A 23,639-nucleotide genomic window follows, 5' to 3' on the forward strand; every position below is an offset into this window, starting at 1 on the left:
GGTGAAGTTTGTTGCTGGTTGAACCTGTGAAACCTTGTTGAACCTTGTTGCCACTTTGTTGTCATCAATGACAACATTTACCATTCTCATCTGAGTGTATAATGCCAACAATCTCCCCCTTTGGCATTGATGGCAACACTCATGAGAAAAATAAAAAAAATAAAATCCAAAACTGAAAGTGCTCCCCCTGAGAAAATCATCTCCTTATGTTCACTTGTCACCGTGCCTTACTCTATAAATTTTTCTCACTATACCACTCCCCCTTTGACATCAATGACAAAGGATGTCAAAAGTCTCAAAAAAAATTTCAAAAATTACCTAGACACCTGTAGTTTGTTATGTACAATCTGAAAAATATCCTCCAAAACTAAGTTAAGACCCTGCAGGAATTTTGTACTATCGGTAATTATTGCTTCAGTCTGCCTGATCATCCCAGTAAGATAGTGCATTTGTTGTTCTGGTGATCTGTCTCCTTGAATTGTTACCTTGGATAGCTCATTTTGGTGTGTTAATAGATTATCCTATCTTGGACCAAGTTTATTCTTTAACTCTTGGGTTTTCATCTTCAACCTTGCTTTCTCTTTTTCCAGATTTTCAATCTTTTCTTCATGAATAGCCATTTCCTAATCCAAAACTGATGTTAGTTCTGAAGAATCAATCATTTTATCTGTAATGTCATCAATCTCTTTCTGAGTTTTCATGATTTGTTCATCAATATCTTATGTTAAATGATCAGGTTTACAAGCTTCCCTGTACAATTCCTTATATTCCAAAATAGTGGAATTCAATGTTGGTAGCAATGAATCAATCTGCTGATTACAATCCTTTATTGTTTTATCAAAGAATTCTTCCTTTTCTTTATTTACTCTTCCTGAATAGTTTCCTAATTTATTTTATCTAAAGACTAAATGTTAGAAGAAATGAATTTGGACAATGTGTCCAATTTACCTATTGAGCCAGCAATGTGATCTACCTTGCACGTTGGTGCAATCATTTGCAAAATCGGTAGAGATTCATCAATAGCCTTAAATTCTAAGGCATTGAATTTAGTTATCTTCTTTATTGAATCCAATAATACATCAGTGACAATTGTCAGTCTGAAGTCCACAGTAGAAGTATTGGGAGAAGTGATAGGCTTTGCATTAAGTTTCTTCTCTTCTCCAGATACTTGTTCAGCCACCTTAATCACTTCCTTATTCTCATCCTTACTCTCATTCTTATTCTTTGCTGATTTAGATTATGTTTGTTCTTATTCTTTTTCTATCGGTATCTCAATATTCTATTGAGTGTCAATTGTGATAGATTCTGATTTCTTTTCCTCAGCAATTTCCTTATCCATTACAATATTGATGTCCTGAGTGTCAACATTCATTGTGAATAGAATGTTTGACTCAGGATCAATATCATCTACTTTCACTTCCTCTGGCATCTCTTTAGACTGATTCTGCATATCTACCGGTATCTCTGCTACTGCCAGTGGGGTGTCCTGTGTCGATGGGGGTAAGTTATATTCTATTGTGAAGTCGAGTACACTGCCAACCTTATTCTTGCCTTTACCTCCTTTTTGGTATACCTTAGTAAAAGATTTGTCGACCTTTTGTCTTTCTTTTTCTTCTCTTTTCTCTTTATCCACAAAAAAATAGCCCATTTATCTATTGTTTCATCTACTATCTCTTTTATTTTGCTGGCCATGAGGCTTACTTGGCGGTGACCACTTGCAAAAATAGTTATGTTAGCTTCAACTATCAATTCATCAATTTCTTGTTTAGATTAACTGGATGAATATCCAATAGTGCTTCAACTTTCAATTTCTTATCAAATTCTATAGTAGACATTCTCTTAGCTTCAAGTCTCAAATATAAGTCATCAGGGAGAACATCAATGACTTCAATAAGAACTTTCTTATATATATATATCTAAGTATAAAATTATACGCTCTTCAATAGTGTCTTTATCAGAATCTTTGAAAGAATGATAGAACTTACTACCATTTCCAAGATTGCCATCCTGAGTTATTTCATTTACAATCTCTTTCGGTGAAAGAGTATCAGATACCATTTGTTCTGGTTTTTTTTGTGTGACCTTCTTCTTGGGACCATTGGGCTCTCTCATAGCCTATTGTTTCTTTATTAGAATCCTTGTTTTCTTTGGTGATGGAGTAGGTGCCGGTAAGGATTTTCTCTTCTTCCTATCCACCCTTTTGAATTCTACAGCCTTGTCATTATCAGGGTCAGATGAGGTAGCCACAAGAGAAATATGTGCTACCAGTTGCTATTATGATTTTCTTTCTTGTACAACAACACCACTCATTGAATCAAGTTTCAATAAGCCCTTAGTAACAAATTCAACAAACTTCGAAGCATCTTTCAATATTTTGTCTCTTTTCTTCCTCTGCTTCTGAATTTCAACATCTTTTTCAATAGTTTCAACATTGCCAAAGATCTTCTTTGTTTGTTCTGGTGGAGTATCTAGGAGTATCTTGGCATAAGATTCCAAAATGTTTGAATCCACTTCATAACCCATCTCAGTTACCCAGATAGTTCTAGGTCTAACTGCCTCCATCCATACTTCATCTCTCTTAATAACAAAGCATATTTGTATGTCATATTTATCAACAATGTTCTGAGGGATTCTTTCCCTTTTCTTCATTTTAGCTTAAAATTCCTTGAAGTATTATTTTACCTACTTGTCACCATTTGAGCCCATCCCAGTAATTGCCTCCTTAATTTTTTTTTCAATAGAAATATCATAGGAAAAGTCTTTGTGGCCTATCCTGAGAATTTCCTTCGAGAAATATAGCATTAAACATACAATCAAATTCCCAAACTTGAAAGTTCCCTTCTTATCACCTTTGATCTTATCCAAATTTTCTATTAATTCATCTTTCAACCACTCACAAATATCAATCTAAGCATTGTTCTTTACCATCTCACAAGCACTGTGAATGCATAGATTGGAAATAAAATTCAACCTATTAGTATGTGTAACCTAATATCCAATAACCATACTAGCATATTAAAAATTGTTATCGGTTATGTCTCTAACCCTGAGTGATCTATTATTTTATGTACCACCGGTTAAGTTCATAACCTCTTTGTTTGGAATTTTATTTTCTCAGGCCTAATGTCGGTAGAAGGTAAACCAGTAACAACCCTAATTGCTTCCTTAGTGATTTTGAAAACTAAGTCTAGCCATAAGAATGTTAGGCCCAATATAGAAAGCTAATGTACTGAGAGAGGAGGGGTGAATCAGTACTCCAAAAATTTTCTTTTGTAATAACCTTATTGTTATGCATAAACAAAATAGTGCAGTAACATAAAATAAAACTATAATCAACAGATAACAATCATACATGATTCACTCCATAACACATATATTTTGATCACGCAAAAACTCTTGGTTAGAGAGAAAAACTGCGGTGGTGATGGCACCCACAACTTCACTACTGCAATAATAAAGAATGCTCAGTTAGAGCTACATTTAGCTATTTCTGATAGCTTACCTTGTTAGGAGTATTAAGATAAGTTAGATCTACCTTACTAAAGGATTTTTACAACACTATATAAGTGTAGCACCTAGTTAAAGGATTTAAAATTTATAGACTTGGTTAGAGTCTTTTACCCTATTAAAGGTTTCTCTTACAACTTTAGAATATTACAATATAATCATTACAAATATCTGCAACTTTACATCTGAAATGTTAAAGAAGATTCTACGTTCTTTGAATAAGATTACCTAGCTTGTAGCATACCTCGGTAAACCCTTCTGTTTACTCTATTCTTCAACTGTTCACTGATAACCTTCTCAGTGACCTCTTTGTGTCTCTGTAATAGTCTTCCTTCATGCATACACACTACTATCTCATTGCATCTCTTATCACATCATATCATGTCATATATCTAACCCTATAATCATGCTAGATATATAGATCTCTTACAGTGGTGATCTGATTCATTTCTTCAATCTTTCAAAAAGATTCTTCAAATGAATAACTAAACAAAATATCTCATAGGTTAGATTGGCCTTGTAATCATACACAATCTCATAGTGCAATTTCCAATGCAAAAACGGTTAGATGTGCCTCGATCTTGTAGCACGTTTTCATGTGCATGTCCAGGTTCAATGTATCTAGTAAAATGTTTCACTCGGTGAATATCAACTCGGTGAGTTAACTTTACCACTTGGCAGCCATGAACCTTTACTCAATAAACAGCTCGGTGAATACTATGTTCTGTGACTGCTTTCTTCAGTAACCGACTAGACTGTTCATACCGACTTCTCTGTGTGTACCGACTGCATGATTCGGTAATACTAACCGACTAGAATATAGTATGACTTTGGATATGAAACTAATGGCAATTTGATAAGTAGTAACAATCTCCCCTTTTGACATTAGTTGAGATGTTTGACAAAAACTACTTACAAAGTCATAACTCAAAAAAACTATATACTTTGACAAAATGACTATACTTGACAATATGTACAATAGTCAATAGTATATGCAGATATACTCCCCTTATCATTATCCTGTACATAACTCTGAATTTTGCATGTTCGGTTCTGTTCTATACTTGTGTGCTCTGAATGCTTTGTATATTCTGCTCGGTATACTCCCCTTGTATACAATACTCAAAATTGTGTTATCAAAACTGTACTACTCTCCAAGTGTAGAATTACTCCTCCTTTGCTGGGCTTTCCTCTGTGTAGTAACATAATACTCTGTGTAGTAGCATAATATTACTCCCCCTTTTTTACAAACATTAAAAACTTAATTTGCATCCGGAGGCAGTAACTGATAAAAAATAGTCTTATACTTGGTCTGGGCGTCAGTGAGGGCGACTGAGAGTGAGTCCTTGAGACTTTCCATTAATGAGTTACATGCTTGAATATCAGATAAGAGTGATATCAAGCCATCAAGAGTGCTTCCCTCTTGGGTAGTTGATAAGCTTGTAGCTCGGTTGAGCTGCTCTTGGACTGATGAGAGATGAGGAAGGAATAATGTTTGAAGGGTCATTATATCCATCCTAATTTTATGCTCTTCATTCCTCAGTTCTAACTATTGAGCCATGAGCTGTTGTAGCTTTTTGTAAAAATTCTGAACTGAATTAGGCTTAGTGGTCAAATTGGATGAGAGATTGGTGATCTCTTTCTCAATTGCATCAATTTTATTTTTGATGTCTTTAATAAATAAAGAAAATGTACACAATTTCTAGAATAAATAAAGAATGTGCTTGAGTTGAGGGGACAACTCAGCAATGAATTTGACAAGTTTTAACTTGCCAACAGCAATTGATTTTTGGACTTCCTCTATCATTTTTGCTATGAGCTCTTTATCGTTGAGCTTGCTTAGGTATTCAGATGCATCAACTCCAAATGTTTCAATCTGATTAAGGAGTTCATCCAACTGAATATGGATGGTTGCATCGGTTGACACTGTTGCTAATGGTAGCATTTCTGTGAGAAGTGTCCTAACCTTTTGAAGTACCTTGTTCTTTTTCTGTATGGCCAATTGTTTCTCCTATTCGGCCTTTGCTTTGCATAGTTCACTGAATTCAGTGAGTGCTTGCCCTTTTAATTTGGAGATGTCAACATTGGGCAACACGGTCAGTTTAGATAAGTCAAATTTAAAACCATGCTTTCTCACCTTCTTCTCTTTTCCTTTTGTCTGGGGCACTACGACAAGTGCTTGTGAGGCTTGTTGTCCCTCAGTAGGTTGCTCGGTAGAAGCAACACTTTGCATTGTTCCTGTAGCAGTTGTAGTGTCTTTGGATGGCTCGGTGCTAGGGGTCTCTGCTGTAATATTTGTTGTGCTTGTCTGTGCTTGAGACAATTGATCTTTTGTTGTATCTGCTGCAGCTTCAGACTTATTACTTGTATCTTCTGCAGCTTTAGATTTGTTACCTTCAGTAACTTGTTCGATGTCCTTGGGAGCTTCGGTTGGTACTATTGGCTTCACCAATGGATAAGGCTAAACCTGTTCTAAGACCGATTCACTAGACACAAGTTTTGCATAAGTGGTGCCTTCAATCATTTCTTGCTCCGGTATGGCTTCATCAATTTGTATTGTGTCAACCGGGTCTGGACCTTGCTTGGTGACATCTGGATATTGCTCAGTGACATCAACAATTTCAATTTGAGATTGTTCACTGGCATCATTTTGCTTGAAGATCTCCTGCCACTTGGCCTTAGTCTCATTCTCCACATCAATATATAGCCCATTCATCAATTTTAAGGCTCTCTATTTCACAAGAAATTTTGAATTGTATGTGGACAAATGCTCCTTAATTTCAGCTACGGACATGTCAGGAAATAAATGGACAAGACTTCTTTCTCTTATTTGTCTCTCCGAATCCATTGCATATTTCCATCTGTTATCAATATGTGAGTAGAGTTCACTTGGAAGTGACTTTGCTAGTTCTAATGGTGCTAACCAAAACTTCAGAAGTGTACATATGACAGCTTCTTCAATCTATCATTTCTCATCATTGTTCCTAGACTCATACTTAACATATCTAAATCTTGCAAATCCACCGTACTCCTTAAGATTGGCACAAAAGTTTTCAACACTGTGAATGTTTGCCTTTTTGCTCTTCACAATCTGGAATTTGTTAGCATCATCAGACTCTATATCACTCGACTCTTTTGCCAAAATGAGTCTCCGAGTAGATTTCTTGTAAGTCTTTGTTACCTTAGGAATGGCAACAGTCTTTTGTTTCTTGCTCGGTGATGCAGCTGATGCTCTAGTGTTGGGTCTCTTTGTTGGTGGAGTCGGCAGGGCCTTTGTGATGTCCTATTTCTTTCTTTTTAGAACTTTTCCCTTTGGCAACTCTATGCTCAATGTTATTGCAGCCTCCTGTGCTTTTGGTTCTTCCTCGGTAATGACAAGATTGCCTTTGATAGGTGTAGATGAGGATTCTTCTCCGAATTTCTCAGATAAAGCTTTTATCATGTTTGTAGCTTTCCTTGTAACCTTCGAAACTACAATGATCATTTTTACTTTCTCCTTTACCTCTTCATAGGTTCCATACCTTAGTTCAGTTGTATGCCTTGGCAATGATAGGTAGGCATTAATTTGTTGTTGTGTGATATCATAATCAATTTCATAACCCATTGGTTACAATGACTGAATCCTTGGTTCAACAGTATTTACATAGCAATAATCAGTGTCGACTTCAAAACATATATCATCCTTGTATTTTTCGACTAGTTGTGGTGGGATCCTGTACCTGTTGTACATTTTCTCTTGGAATTTGCTAAAGTAAGCATCCATGACATCATTAAAGTTATCTACTAACTTCTTGATGTAATCATTGATCTGATGGGTGATAGGTCGATGTAGCTCCAATACTACTTTACCGACTGAGGGAAAGAACTTTTCAAAATAGAAAAACATACAGACAAGTAGTGAACTAAACTTGAGTGTGTTTGCCGAGTTGTTCTTCTTTGGCTTCCTTATTGTGTTCAGGTTCTCAAATAAGTTCTTTAGTAGCACTTCACATAAGTCTACTTTCATTCCCTTCTTTACTATTTTGTAGGCCAAGTCCACTGCAACACATGGTACACTATTTTCCCTTGCAGATTGGAAGAAATAGTAACCAATGACTCTGATTGCAAATTTTAGTTTAGCATCAGTGACATTATTCAATTTCAGTCCTCAGTAATCAGATTCTACTCCGGTTAAACTGATTAGCTCCTTTTGTGATATCATTTTCTGTGCACGAGCATGATCGTAGATGGGATATCTGGTGATCAGGTGAATGACTTCCTTCGTGATCTTGAACGGTTGCTCTTGTAGCCATATGAAATCATCATGTACTTTTCTCAATACAAACTTAACCCATTAGGGTTTGAACACATGAGGATAGGTTAGGGCTTCAGTTAATCCCTTGATTCTGATATGTTCAAATTTACTATCCAGTTTGTCGTCAGTGCACAGTTCATCATATGTGTCACTAATCTCTACATGACCGAGTTCCTCAACACGACACTTGGTAAAGAATCTGACATCTTCTACCAATAAGACTCGATCTAGGATGAGTGAAAATGCAGTTTTATCATCTGGTTCTAAGGCAACTTTAGGAGTTAGGGAATACTTCAGAGATGGCTTCTCCACATTTTGGACAACTACAGGGTCTTGGATCTTGGGTGCCATGGTAGATCTCGAGTAAAATTTGATAGGTTATCCTTAGGGTTTACAAGTGACTTACTCTTCACACTCAGTAGACACTAGCAATTTGACTAGATCAGAAACCAGCTAAACAGTGTGAATAGATTGATGTAAATACCTTGAAATTCACTTTGAATGAAGTTTGGTTGCTTTGATTTTCTCTGCTTTGCTTCTTGAAAACTTGGGTGAATTATAATGACCGTAAAAACACTTTTAAGTACTCAAAAATACCTCATCGGGCTCCATACAAGTTAGGTCAAGATATTAAATGCACTCAGTTCACCTTTTACCAATTTACTTCATTCTGTTTTCACTGAGTATCCAACTTTGCTTTGTTAACCGTCTTGACAGGTTTCCTATATACACCGACTTGATAGGTTTCCTGTATAGTATGCAAACTGACTAATTGCATCTTAACTATGCAGATTTTGAATTCTATTCATAATTAAATAGGAACTGTTATGATTTAACTTTTTGTAACGTAGAAAATCGAACCCCAGGTGTTCCCCCACTCCATGGAGAGAGAAAGGAGGTCACTAGGATTGACGGTCCTCACTTAGGAGAGACTTTACATTCAAAAGAGGGGTTGAAACCCACAAGATCCAATCCCACACAATGCAAGACTAGATTCTAAATGAGTTTCAAGGGTGGAGACATCAAGGATACCCTCTTTTGTAAAGAATGTAGATAGAAGGATTGAACTAGGAGTGTATGTAAAGTAAGAAAGATTCACTTGTAGACAGAGATAGGGACACGGGATGAAGCTACGGACCTAAAATTAGTAGTAAAATGTCGAGATGAAGCTGTCTTGCAAATTTGAGCGAAAGTTGATGGGACGATGGTGCCCAGAGTGCACACGGTCCTCCGAAAAATCTGTGAAACGAAGGGGGATCTGTTCGTCTCTGCACAAGGATTCCAGATCTTCAATTACAGCCACGTACCTGCAACATGCGAAGGTGTAATGATGTTGTATGTTATATGTTGTAGGTGATCTCCTCTTCAATGGTTGAATCCTTGTCTTGAATGGAGACTTAGAATGCTCAATTGCTTGAAGGAATGCTTGAATGCTTGAATGTTTGAATATTTGCCTATCACTTCGGCGTCTTGCACACATATGTTTTTTTCTCCCCCCTCTCTGGGAGGAGAAATGTAGTTTATATACTTGTCAATTAGGGTTACGAGACTAATTTTTCTGACCTTAGGCCGACCTAGGAACATTATTTTCCAATTTGCAAACTTAAAGACCCGATGCCCAACAAGAGACCGGGCCCAAAACAGGGCCAGGGACCAGGGCGCTAGGCGCCATGGTCCTGAGGGACCAGGGCGCTAGGTGCCATGGTCCTGAAGGACCAGGGCACTGGGCACCATGGTCCCACCTCCCAGGATAGCAAGGTGCAAGGAGAATCAGGCCAAGGTGCAGAAAGATGTAGTTTTTGATGTCGCAAATAGGTTTCGGGGTCTCCATTCAGGTTCAATGTTGCGCCACCATCGTGAAGACCCAAATGCAGTCGAAATTGCAAGTGTCACAATTTTAGGATGCTACACTTTTAAAGAATGTAGCCCCTTCATACCTTTTCTAGACTAATTTGAAAGAGGTGCACCTAACTCGGTAGGTAAGGTGCTTTCTTCATCAGACATAATTTCTTTCTTTTTCCAAATCATCTTGAATTTTTCTTTTATCTCCTCAGTGTCTCTTCTTGGTTGATCTTTGCAATCTCCAGCTAAATGTCCAGCTTTGTGACAATGAAAACATGCCATACCGGGATTTCTCCATGATCTTCGGTTGTTCATTCCAAACCTTATAAAATAGTTGGCACTTATATGTCCATATATTCCACAACATTCGCACCATATCCTTGTATTGTAATCCCATGGTATTGCTGCATATTGTCGGTAAGAATCTGTGTGAGTTTGGTAACCTCCAGTGTTTGCTCAGTGTGGATACTTCATATAGTTATTTTGCTTAAACCAGCATTTCTCGGTACTATGCCCATATCTATTGCAGTTTTTACAAAACCCTTTGAATTTTGCCTTCTGATGGTTGTTAACAGATTTTGTCCTACATTGATTAGGTATGTGACCATATTTTTTGCAATTATAACAATATCCATTGGACTTAGAGATATTCAGTTGCTTACCTTTTCTGATCTAGCATATGTTGGCAGTATGACCTTGATTTCCATAGTAGTAGTAAATAGGCTTCTTCCTTTTGATGTTATTTCTTTTTCCAGCTTGTTTTGATGATTCTCCTCTCTCGGTAGTATTAATTCCTTTCTTGGTAGAGTCTTTTCCTTTGTAACCGAGTCCTCCATCTTTGTAGAGTCTTCTTGTATTTAGTTGCTCATCCAACATCTTTGATGCTTCATAGCTTTTCTCCAATGATTCTTTGGATTTATTTTCTGTTTCAAGTTCACCAGTCAACCTTGATACTTCAAGTTTCAATGATTGATTTTCATCATTCTTCAGAATTGCTTCATGATGAGCATAACCTATTTGATCTATCATATTTTGTTGAATACCAGTTAACCTTATGATTTCATCATCCTTATCAGATACTAGAGCTTCAAGTTGTTGTTTCTCTCTCTATAGATCTCTTGCTTTATCCTCAGCTCTCCTTAATGCATCTAGATTTTTAGTCATTTGTGTACTGAAATGTTCATGTTCTCTTTTCATTGCTTTTAGTTGATCAGCCAATGCTTTGTTCTTTTCTTTCAACATTCCAATCATTTCTTCAGTTTCTTCAGATATACTGTTCTCAGATGATGTCTCGATTTGTTCCACTAGCTCTTGAGAATCCTACAAGTCATCAGATAATCTTCTCCTTACTTTCAGATATTTTTGCATTTGCCTCTGCATGTCTGCAATCACTTGATTTGTATTATCCAGCTCTTCTTGAAGACGCACAATCCTCTGAGATTGTTTGTAGCCTTCCATTGCTAAGATCTTTCTCTTTAGGTGGTTAAACCCTTTTCCAAGATTCAAGCTCTGATACCAATTGTTAGGCCCAATATAGAAAGCTAATGTACTGAGAGGGGAGGGGTGAATCAGTACTCAAAAACTTTTCTTTGTAATAACCTTACTGTTATGCATAAACAGAATAGTGCAGTAACATAAAATAAAACTATAATCAACAGATAACAATCATACATGATTCACTCCATAACACATATATTTTGGTCACATAGAAACTCTTGGTTAGAGAGAAAAACTGCAGTGGGGATGGCACCCACAACTTCACTACTGCAATAATAAAGAATGCTCGGTTAGAGCTACATTTAGCTATTTCTGATAGCTTACCTTGTTAGGAGTATTAAGATTAGTTAGATCTACCTTACTAAAGGATTTTTACAACACTATATAAGTGTAGCACCTGGTTAAAGGATTTACAATTTATAGACTTGGTTAGAGTCTTTTACCCTGTTAAAGGTTTCTCTTACAACTTCAAAATATTACAATATAATCATTACAAATATCTACAACTTTACATCTGAAATGTTAAAGCAGATTCTATGTGCTCTGAATAAGATTACCTAGCTTGTAGCATACGTCGGTAACCCATAATGAAACTCGGTAAACCCTTCTGCTTACTTTGTTCTTTGACTGTTCACTGATAACCTTCTCGGTGACCTCTCTGTGTCTCTGTAACAGTCTTCCTTCATGCATACACACTGCTATCTCATTGCATCTCTTATCACATCATATCATGTCATATATCTAACCCTAGAATCATGTTGTATATATAGATCTCTTACAACGGTGATCTGATTCATTGATTCGATCTTTCAAAAAGATTCTTCGAATGAATAACTAAACAAAATATCTCATAGGTTAGATTGTCCTTTTAATCATACACAATCTCATAGTGCAATTTCCAATGCAAAAATGGTTAGATGTACCTCGATCTTGTAACACGTTTTCATGTGCATGTCCAGGTTCAATGTATCTAGTAAAATGTTTCACTCGGTGAATATCAACTCGGTGAGTTAACTTTACCACTCGGTAGCCATGAACCTTTACTCGGTAAATAGCTCGGTGAATACTGTGTTTTGTGACTGCTTTCTTCAGTAACCAACTAGACTATTCATACTGACTTCTCTGTGTGTACCGACTACATGATTCAATAATACTAACCGACTAGAATATAGTATGACTTTGGATATGAAACTAATGGCAATTTGATAAGTAGTAACAAAGAATTCACCATGAACTCTACTAAGAACATAATGGACAATCTCATCTGAAAATTCAAGCATGTGAAGGATGTTAACGAATCCTAAATATTCCACAATCTTGTGTTGTGGTTTGACTACACCTTGTTTGTCTGTGATAACATCCATGAACATGTTCTTTAAATCCTCGGACCCTAAATCTTCAATGTTACAGTGAATGTATGCCCTAGGGTCTTTAGCAAATGCAACTCCCTTTGGGATTTTTGAAAATGCACCAATGGAGTCATCCAACTTAGCTATCTTAGGGATTATCTTAAAGACTGGTCTAGGACACTTGATATTTTCCAAAATAGTAGGGTTTGCAATGAATCTAGGAATGTAAGATGAAGAATCCATGTCGTAAAATAAATACCTTTTAAGTGAAAACCTTAGATGCCCTGAAAAATCTTTGTTGCTTCACTTCTTGAATGTCAATGCTCAACTTCTACGCTCTTTGAATACTTGAATTCTTGGTAAGTCAAAATGAGAGATTTGAATGCTTTATAACCAAAAAGTTAGCTTAACAACTACATTAAATGCTTCGTTGGTTAAGTGAATACTCAACATATGTGTCGGTAAAGAAGAATTATGACTTCTTACCACCATCTGAGGGTAAAATGCATGATCTTCAATTAGTTGCCTTACCCCTAAGGATTATTCCTTACTTAGATGAAGAATCTCCTGTCGGTGCAGGATTGCTCTGATCTATTGGTGCAGAGCCAGACTCATCATTTCTCTGATCTCTCTTCTCGACCCATTGTTTATAGAATTCTTTCTTGATTTCATTCACTTTTTCCTTGCCTTTGTCATTAGATCCTCTGTTGTTTGTCGATACATTCTTTCTTCTAAAAAATCTTGGAATATGCCCAATCTTGTTACATGCATAACAAGGTACATTATTTCTTTGAATAGCTTTTCCATAACCTTGCTCGGTTTGACTTCTACATTGATTAGATAGATTTCCAAATCTACCACAAGCATAGTATTTCACTTTCATTCTACAATTGTTTGAGTTATGACCATGTTTATTGCATTTGGAACATTGATCAGTGAATAAGTTTGTATTCTGATTACTCCTAAATCTGCATTGATTTGCTCTATGACCAAATTTGTTGCAATTAAAACATTTTCCATTGAATTTATAAGCATTGGGTTACCTTACCAGTTTGTTGTGATCATGATTGTTTGCAGTTCCAGAACTTTCTCCATGTTCAAATCCAAGTCCAACTATTTCTCCATCAGTTTTTTGACTTTTTAGCATATCATCAAGCTTATCTGAGCTCTTTTTGAAATTGTCCTTGTATTCATTTGCAGCGACCAACTCACCTTCTAGAGTGCTAACTTGTCTCATAAGTTCCTCTTTGTCATGTTGCATCTGAATCAACTTTGTTTTAAGCATATCATTTTCATAACTAAGCCTTAGAGATTCATCTAATCTTTCATTAAGTTATCTGACCAGATCTTCCTCATTCTTATTTCTATCTTCAATATCCTTACATAGTCTCATGGTTAAATCTTGCATCTCATTCTTCATGTTATTGTTCTCTTGTCTCAATTTCTCTACAATATCTCTGAGAGTTTCTTTTTCTTCATCATCTTGTTTTTTTAGTTGCACATGTAATTATTTTCTCTTATTCTGTGCTATGATCAGGTTTTCTTGAAGTGCTTTGATGAATTCTTGAGCAGATCTGAGTTCTTCTTCCATTTTGATATTCTATAATTTTTCTGCATCAAAATCTTCAAGAGCCGCTTCCAACTGTTGTCTCAAACTTTCCATCGATGCCGGTTTCACATTATTCCTCAAGTTGTTAGGCTTTTGCAAATAGAGGACCAGACTCTAATACCAATTGTTAGATACTTGGTTAATTCCAAAGACACTAAGAGGGGGGGTGAATTAGTGTCTGACTAGTAGATGAAATATTTAAACTTATTTGCAATACTGTAATTGAACTTAATACACCGGTAAGAAAATAATAATGCAGTAAGGAGAAACAAAAGAATCAGCATCAATGCACGCCATAAAACAGATTATTTGGCGAGGAAACTTGGTGAGGGAAAAACCTCGGTGGGATTTGTGTCCCACAATATTTACTCACTAGCCAATATGAATAAATATTACTCAATACAATAGGGGCCTGCACATGCAGGAAGGCCAACTGCCTAGAGCTCACTACTCAACAACAAAAATGGAGTCCCACTAACTACACAATTGGATGTTTAAATCTAATAACAATGCACTACTTCAAAATAGCATCTGCAATGCTGGATTTAGTACCAGTTTAAGCTCTATTTGATACCTTTGCCAAAAACCTTGCTGGTAAATGATTCTGCTTACACAAAATAATCTTCACTCTACTCTACTTCTTATTCGCTCTCAAGATAAACACATCAAAGTGCATATACAATTATCTGGTATCATATCCCTATCTTATCACATATACCATTTAGATACACACATTTCATTACCTACTTCTACTAACCAAATGACCTACAAGATCTCATACATATATGAGTATTTACAATACATCATGTCAGCCATACAATTACAATTTACATTACAAAATCAATATTATTGCCAAGTCGGCTTTGGATGTCGGTATGATCTATTGCTGGTGTAAACTGGATGTCGATGTGAATAAGACTTGTAGTATCTGTCGGTGTTGGTAGGTGAAGTCTATTGATGATTGAACCTGTGAAACCTTATTGAACCTTGTTGCCACTTTATTTCCATCAATGACAACATCTACCATTCTCATCTGAGTGTATAATGTCAACAAACTCATCATGACTTGTGATAATTCATCACACAATCAGCTAATACTGGTTGAAGTTAATACATATAAACCATTATCCTTGATGCTCCTGTGATAATATCCATTGGATCTCCATGTTGTTGCTGAGTCATGTTGATCCACTGGTTGTCTCCTATGCATCTATTGGTTGTCACCAAGTACCAGCTAGAAATAAACCTCTAGTATACCGGTTGTAGTATAAACAACTTTGAAGTTACACCAGTAGACAATATGAATATATGTGTGTGTATTTGTTTCATCAATGACAAGATATGATGAATTCATTACAATCATCATCAAGCCAACAGTTGGTATATATTAGGTCACTTATATAACATCATGATCAAACAATCAATCCAATTGATTTTCTTAGAGGCCACTTGATTGAAGAACTTAATTAAGGGTTAAGATAGAGCCTGGGTATGTGCAGGATCATGGTGGGCCAAAACATGCCCTAAGTGGCAATGAAATTTTAGAAAAACAGAGTTAGGCAACTTTACGTAAAAATTTGAATAAGTTATCAACATTATTTTAAAAATATATAAGAATAGAATTTGTAGAAAATTGAACGTAGTTTCTAAGCTACTAGTTGTTTTCTAAAGAAATTTGAAATTTCAATGCAGTAGTACTAAAATTTAAGGAAAAAGATAAGAAGTAGGTGTATGTCTAACCACCCTAACCACAATCAAATCATTATATTTTTTTATAAGATTTTTAATATAAGTAGTAGACTCATGTCTGGATGTGACACATATTTTTTGTAATTTTTTTTGAAGCAAATAATTAATTATGATTTTTTTACTACAACTTTTCATAAATTGAAAAACTCGTATGTCTGACCACCTTATCTTGGTCAAAACTTTATGAAACTCAAATTTTATATTTTGATCCTATAGTAGGCAAATCATATAATTTGATGCATGTTTCGGATTTAAAAAATGTGATACCGTTTGAAAGTTATGAATGTTTTTCAATCAATCTATCAATCAAGACTTTAGTTAGAATTTAATTACAAAATAAACAATAATTATTTATTAAAGCTAAAATAAGGCAAACCTTATATTGTTGGAAATATGAGAATGTTCTTGAAAAACCCTTTTTGTTTCGTCAATTTTGGCTTAAGCAAAAAGTCATCAGCCACCAAAGTGAAGTATGCAAGAACAAGAGAACACTCAAAAACACGTTTTTTCTATTTACTTTCTAGGTTTCAGATTTCCTAGCCAAATCCCAATGCAATCCCGAGCCAAATACCAAGATTTCATTTTTTTGTCAGAGAAATCAAATATTGAATATTTGATAAAATCGGATATCCAATACTAATCCGATATCTGATTTTTATAATTTTTTATTATGAATAAAATTAATAATATTTAGTATATTATTATTTATTGTATTGTTAGACAGTTCAAATAACTGGAAGACAACTAAGAGGGGAGGGGTGAATCAGTTGTCACAGATTACCAGAACATTTAGCAATTAAAACTTTAATACCGAAACCCAAAACATTAATACCCAAATGCTTAAACCAAATACTGAAATAACAGATAAACCAATTAAGCATAAACAATAATCAAAGAATATATACCATCCACATGACACCAAGATTTATATGTGAAAAACCCGATAAAGGGAAAAACCATGATGGGAAGCCTACCCATAGTAAGATAATACTTATGTAGTAAGTATGTGAATTACAATTGAGGGGCTTGCACTTGCAGGAAGGCCAACAGCCTAGAGAACAATACTCGTCACAAAAGGAGTCTCACTGACTACATAGAAATCTAGACTACAATCCGAAAGAATGAATAAACTGCAAAGATAGCATATCCTATGCTTGAGTACAATTCTGGTTAAGCTCAATATCAGAGGACTAAATCATCTTACATAAACCCAACTCGATCTCCAATTATCGACCAAATCCTCTACCTGAATGATATTACATTATTTTCACATTTACATATCCATATCCCATACCATGATGATCTACAATGAGATCTTACATCATATATATACAAATCCTTGACCATAAAAAATTAGGTCGGTGACCAGAAAATAAACCAATTACATAATTATAAAACATGTCGGCCTTAGACCAAACAAATAATATCCAACCCATAAGACATCCTGAAAACACATCGAGAGGTTTAATCCACACATTACATTAAGTTGCTCCATAACCTAGATCAACCGGGACCCAATATATGTCCACACACTAAAGAAATGATCCCAATCCGCGATGTCTCAAATATGATCACCATCAGCATCCTGAATCTCCACTAGAAGCCACACCAACGCCACTTATGCATATCATCAAAGATCTTCATCAAAGCTCTACCGGTGAAACCCTCACCAGAACCATAAACCAAGCTTCCAAGAAAACAAGATAACATCTGGTCACCAAACAAAAACCAGCTGACTGAATATGAACATGAATAAGCCAATTCCATAATCAAATCATACTAGACCATACCAGATCATGTCGGATCCAATTGAACCAGAAACCACAAAACCTACCCAGACCAAAAGGGTGTCGATAAAGCATCCAAAATAGCTAGTGTTGACATCAATGACAAAACATCAATACAACACATAATCAGTTTCTCCAAATCGCCAACAATATCCCCCTTTGGCATTGATGGGAGCACTAGATGTGGAAAACATCTAAGTACCAAGAAATGCCAAACAAGTCTCCCCCAATGGAAGACAACCAACAATCTCCCACTCAAAGATATAGAAATGAAGTTCTGAAACAAAAACCAAACTCTACTTGTGAATACTATCTCTATAAATCTCTAAATTACATATATATCACTCCCCCTAATGTATACAACTCCTTAATTTTTTCACATCAATATCTCTCTCCCTTTGACACTAATTGGAAAAATCTTGCAAAAATATCAAAGAAAAAAATAAAAACCAATGAAACACAAAGCTAACTACTCCCCCAGACCAGTAACATCCCCACATAAATGTCGGAATGAATGATATTTTTGATAATACATACCTGAGTGATGCCAAAAGGCATCCATCAGTTCTCTATCGGAGGGGCGGAAACCCCTAACCTATCTCTCAGGTACTCAAATGATTCTTTAGGCAAAGTGATGCAGGAGCACCTAGGTTTTAATGCATTTTCTAGATTTTGATGTGATAGTCCTTATTTTGGATTAGGTTGGTGAATAATGGACTACTTAGAGGTCCACATGTGTGTTGGATATGCATTTGAAGGATGATTGTCAACCAGGTTATTTGTTTGCTCAAATTTGGCCCATGACCCCTTGTAAGCCTAAAATGGCATAAATTTGCATTTTGATGTTAAATATCTTGTAAAGCCTCATTGGGAATTTAGGCATGTCATTTTAATGTTATGTAGTCATCCTAGGAGGTTTAGGATGAGTGGCAATGCATAAAATATAAAAATGCACATTTTAGCAAAAGTTGTCATTGTTGCTCGACAACATTTTGCAACTTTTGAGCAACTTTTGCATTTTTTAGCACATTGGTGGTTAGTAAACTGATGAAGAGTTGGTTAGGATCCATATGGAATATAAAATTCTGTAAGAATGATTCTAAATGGGTTGGAAAAATCCTTGAGCAAGTTTGAATAGATTGTGAAGACATTTTTCCACATTTTACCTTGCATTTTCTCAATTTTTGAGTAGCAGTCCATACATAATGGATTGATTCTACTAATGTTATTTCATGATTTTTTAGTACATGATAGTGTAGTGCTTAGAATGTGTTTTTAATTATTTTTTGTGCAGGTTTAAAGTGTGTTATTAAATTTGCATTTCTCTCAGCCTGAGCAAGTGTTTAAGAGCCCAATCATTGTTCCAGAATGAAATCCCTTGAGTTTTGCTCAATACCCCTTGGGACTCAAGCCATGGAACCATTTTATAGTGTAAATATGTTTTGTATTGGCTTGGAAGTTGTTGAAAAGCAATTTTTCATCATATCATACGCGAGCTCAATCATAGCCCAATTAGTAAAATGATTGAAATGTTGCAAATGCTTGTAGGGATGACCAGTTGTTAAGATGCCAAGTGTTTGGAATGAAAAATTAATTTTTGGAAGAGCCTATGTGAGACTTTGGAGGTGTGATAGAGTAGAAAAGACAACAAACCCATTGGAGAAGACTGCAAAGTCCCAAAACCCTCTATAAAGGCCATTTTTGGGTTCTGTACAAGTATGGACAGACCTAACTATCTCACCTAATGGATTCAAAGGTTCATCCAAAAGGGTACTCAGATCACAAAAGAGGTTGGAAGGTTCTATGATTTATTTTTAAGTAATTCCTAAAAAATCGATAAGGTAGGGCTAATTGTGGCTCTAGGGCTACTAGGCCTAGAAAATAGGAGAAAGAGGGAACAATGAAGAAGTGATGGAAAGTAAGTTGAAGAACTAGATGAATGGCATGGAAACACCTTTATAATACCCACTACAACCCCTAAAAGTACATGTTAGAGGATTGCATAGTTTAAAGGTTGGATTTACTCTTGTGAATCTCAACCATGCTTGAAGCAACTATTGAGCACAATTTAATAGGGAGCACTCCTAGAGAGTTTGACTATTCTGGTTTGTTAAATGACCAATGAAGAGTGAAAGGAGCCCACTAAAATATCACCCAGCTTCCTATTGAACAAGGTGAAACTCTCTTTCAAAACCCTCCTCCCCATCAAAGTGGTATCAAAGCAACCTAAGATTTGGGAAGAAGCTAGTTCATGTCAGAGACTAAGTCAATAGGTGAAAATAGCCTAAGGATGGTGACCAATGCAGAGTTATCCAAGAAGATAGATGATCAAGAGGAAGAGAATAGACTCCTCAGGATAAGATTACAACAATTGGAGAGTAAATTAGATGCAGTTGAAGACAAGACTATGAAAGTGACAATCAAAGTCAATGAAGGTAAGGGTAAAGAAGTAGTAGATGAGGATAGCACACCTGAACTAGATCCTATTCTACTTGAAGAACATTTCCTTAGAGCCATCAAAGCCTTAGGAGGAAATTCCTTAGAAGGAGTGCCACTTTTTTGTGGAAAAATGGAACCAAAAGTAGTCATGGAATGGATTGAAGGATTGGAGAATCACTTTGAATGTGATGGGATTAGTGAGGCACAAAAGGTGAAGGTAGCCAAATATAGATTAAGAGGAGCAGCCTTGACTTGGTGGAAGTTCATCCAAGAGGAGAGGCAAAAGGAGGGTAAGATCCCAATTGCCACTTGGAAAGGAATGCTAGCCAAGGTGAAAGAAGCATATATCCCTGAAGACTATGAAATCCAATTGCACAAGAGGAAACAAAGAGAACTAGATGTGAGAAGCTACACTGAAGAATTTCAGAAGTTGTGTTTGAGATCCAAGGTGGTGGAAGATGAAAGCATCAAGGTAGCCAGGTATTTGAATGGCTGGAGATGGAATATTCAAGAAGATTTGAGTTTGTTATGTCCTAGTACTATTCATAAGTGCTATCAATTGGCACTCAAGGTGGAAGAGAAGAGCATAAAGAAACAAGAGCAAAGAAATAGAGGCAAAGGTAGGGGAAGAGATGGCAAAGGTCATAGAGGTAGCTATGGTGGAAGAAGTGTAGACCAAATATCCCAAGGGGAATCCAAGTTGGTAGAGAAAAGTGGGGATTCCAATAGAAAGAGCAGCTATAGAGGAAGGTCTAGTGGATCAGGAAGAGGGTCTTATTTTGCCACAATGAAGTGCTACAATTGCCAACAAATTAGACACCCGACCTATAGATTTCCTGAGAAGTCTTCTTCATTCCAAGGAGGTGAGAGGAGAGTAAATTATGTTCAAGAAGATGTAGAAAACATGAAGACATCAGAAGTGAGTTTAGATTCAGAGGTTGGAGAAAATCTCATGATAAGAAGAGTGTTGATTAAAGAGCTGGTTAAGGAGGAACCTAGCCAAACGAGATACTTGTTTAGGATAAAATTCAAGATTATGGGAAAAGTATGTAGAGTGGTGGTGGATTCAGGGTCCATTGATAACATAGTGTCAGAAGAAGCAGTGAGTAAGCTCAACCTACAAAGAATACCACATAGTAAGCTCAACAAGGGGTAGCATGTTCTTGTGAATGAAAAAACTTGGGTGGAGTTCATTATAGGAGGCTACAAGGACAGAATATTGTGTGACATCTTGCCACCTACTCCTAGGTAGGCCTTAGCAGTTTGACAAAAAATAAATACACCATAGGGAGAAGAATGCCTATTCTTTCCAAAAGGATGAAATCACCTATAAAATTTAGTCCATAGAACACCAAGAAGAGGGCAGATCAAAGGGTCCTAATGTGCTTCTAGTTGGTGAGAAGGAGTTCATTAACAAACTCAAGGAAGGAGAAGGAGTGGGGTTTGCAATTGTAGTAAAACCAAAGGAAGAAAGCAAGGAGAATAAAGTCTACATTCCCAATGAATTGCAGCAGATCCTAAATCCATTTAAGGATATTATCAGTGATGGAACACCAACAACCTTTCCTCCTCAATGTGCCATAAGTCACCAAATTGACTTCATACTCGAAGCCTCATTGCGTAATAAAACAACCTATCAAATGACACCGGAAAAGAACAAGGAGGTAGATAAGAAAATACAAGAAATCTTGGACAATGGTCTGATAAGGAAGACCATCAACCCATGTGTAGTACCCACCATTTTGTCCCCAAAGAAGGGAGGTACTTGGATACTTTTCACTGATTCTAGAGCCATAAACCGGGTCACAATTAGGTATAGATTTCACATTCCAAGGATTGAAGATTTAATGGATTATATAGGAGGTCTTGAATGCTTCACCAAGATAGACCTCAAGAGTAGATACCACCAAATCAGAATCAAGGAGGGAGATGAATGGAAGACAACATTCAAGACCACATAAGGATTTTTTGAATGGCTTGTTATGCCATTTGAACTCAAAAATGCTCTTAGAACATTCATGAGACTCATGAATGAAGTACTAAAAGACTATATTGGTAAATTTTTTGTAAGTTTATGAAACAGGAATTGATATATCTTGGGTTTGTAATCTCAAGAGGTGATTTGAAGATGGATACCTCTAAAATGGAAGCCATACTCAGATGGCCTACACCTAAGACAACAATTGAAGTAAGGAGTTTTAATGGCTTGGCACAATTCTATAGGAAGTTCATTAGAGGATTCAGTGAGATATGTGCACCCTTGCTTGACACAATCAAAGGGGGTGTGAAGACCAACTTTCAATGGACAAAAGAAGCACAAAGATGATTTTATCTCTTGAAGACAAAGGTGGCTACTCAACCAGTACTAGTTCTTCCAAGCTTTGAAAAGCTCTTCACCATTGAATGTGATCCAAGCAAAAAAGAAGTTGGATCAGTCTTAAGTCAAGAAAATAGACCGGTTGCATTTTTCAGTGAGAAGCTCAATGATGCCAAGAAAAGGCATTCCTCTTATGATTTGGAGTTGTATGCACTTGTTCAATCTCTTAGGAAGTGGAGGCATTATTTGCTGCTAAATAATTTGTGGTTTATACTGATAATTAATCTCTTATCTTTCTCAATTCACAAGAAAATTTGTTCATAGGCATATTAAATGGGTAGAGTATTTAAAGTCATATACCTTTACCATTAAACACAAGAAGGGTCAATGTAATAAAGTTGTTGACTCATTAAGTAGAAGGTTACTAACAGTGCAAGAAGTGCAACTCAAGAGAATTGGAGTGGATAGATTCAAGGGGTTATTTCAAGAAGATGAAGGCTTTGTTGCTGCCTGCAAGGTTTGTCGAGAGTTTAGAAACCATTTTCATATTGAATATGCAGATTTGACCTTACAAGATGGTCTTTTGTTTAAAGTAGGACAAATTTTTATACCTAAAGGGTCTATGAGAGAAACGTTAATGCAAGAGAAACATAATGGATGCCTAAGTTTACATTTTGGCTTGAACAAGACTTTGAAAATTGTCCAAAGATTCTACTATTGTCCTAAGATGCAAAGGGATGTAAGGAAATATGTGGAGCAATGTGTGGTTTTTCAAAGAGCTAAGGTTACCTATTCTAATGATGGTCTTTATCAGCCTTTACCTATCCCAAATCAGCCATGGGAGTGTGTAAGTATGGATTTTGTTGTTGGGTTGCCTAAGACCAAATCAGGTTTTGATAGTATCTATGTTGTGGTAGATAGATTTAGCAAAATGGCCCATTTTATTCCATGTATGATGACTCATGATGCTAGTCATATTGCTCTTTTTTTTTCAAGGAAGTCATTAGGATTCATGTCTTACCTATCAGCATAGTATCAGATAGAGATGCAAATTTTATTGGTCATTTTTAGCAGACTTTATGACATAGATTGCGTACTAACTTGTCTTTTAGTTCAGCCTATCATCCCCAAATGGGTGGCCAAATAGAGGTGGTCAATAGAACACTTGGAAACCTTCTCAGATGTTTGACAAAGGAGTATGGACAAGCTTGGGATCAGATCATCCATCAAGCTGAGTCTGCCTATAATG

The sequence above is a fragment of the Cryptomeria japonica genome, chromosome 8 (assembly GCF_030272615.1).
Source record: "Cryptomeria japonica chromosome 8, Sugi_1.0, whole genome shotgun sequence".
Classification (NCBI taxonomy): domain Eukaryota; kingdom Viridiplantae; phylum Streptophyta; class Pinopsida; order Cupressales; family Cupressaceae; genus Cryptomeria; species Cryptomeria japonica.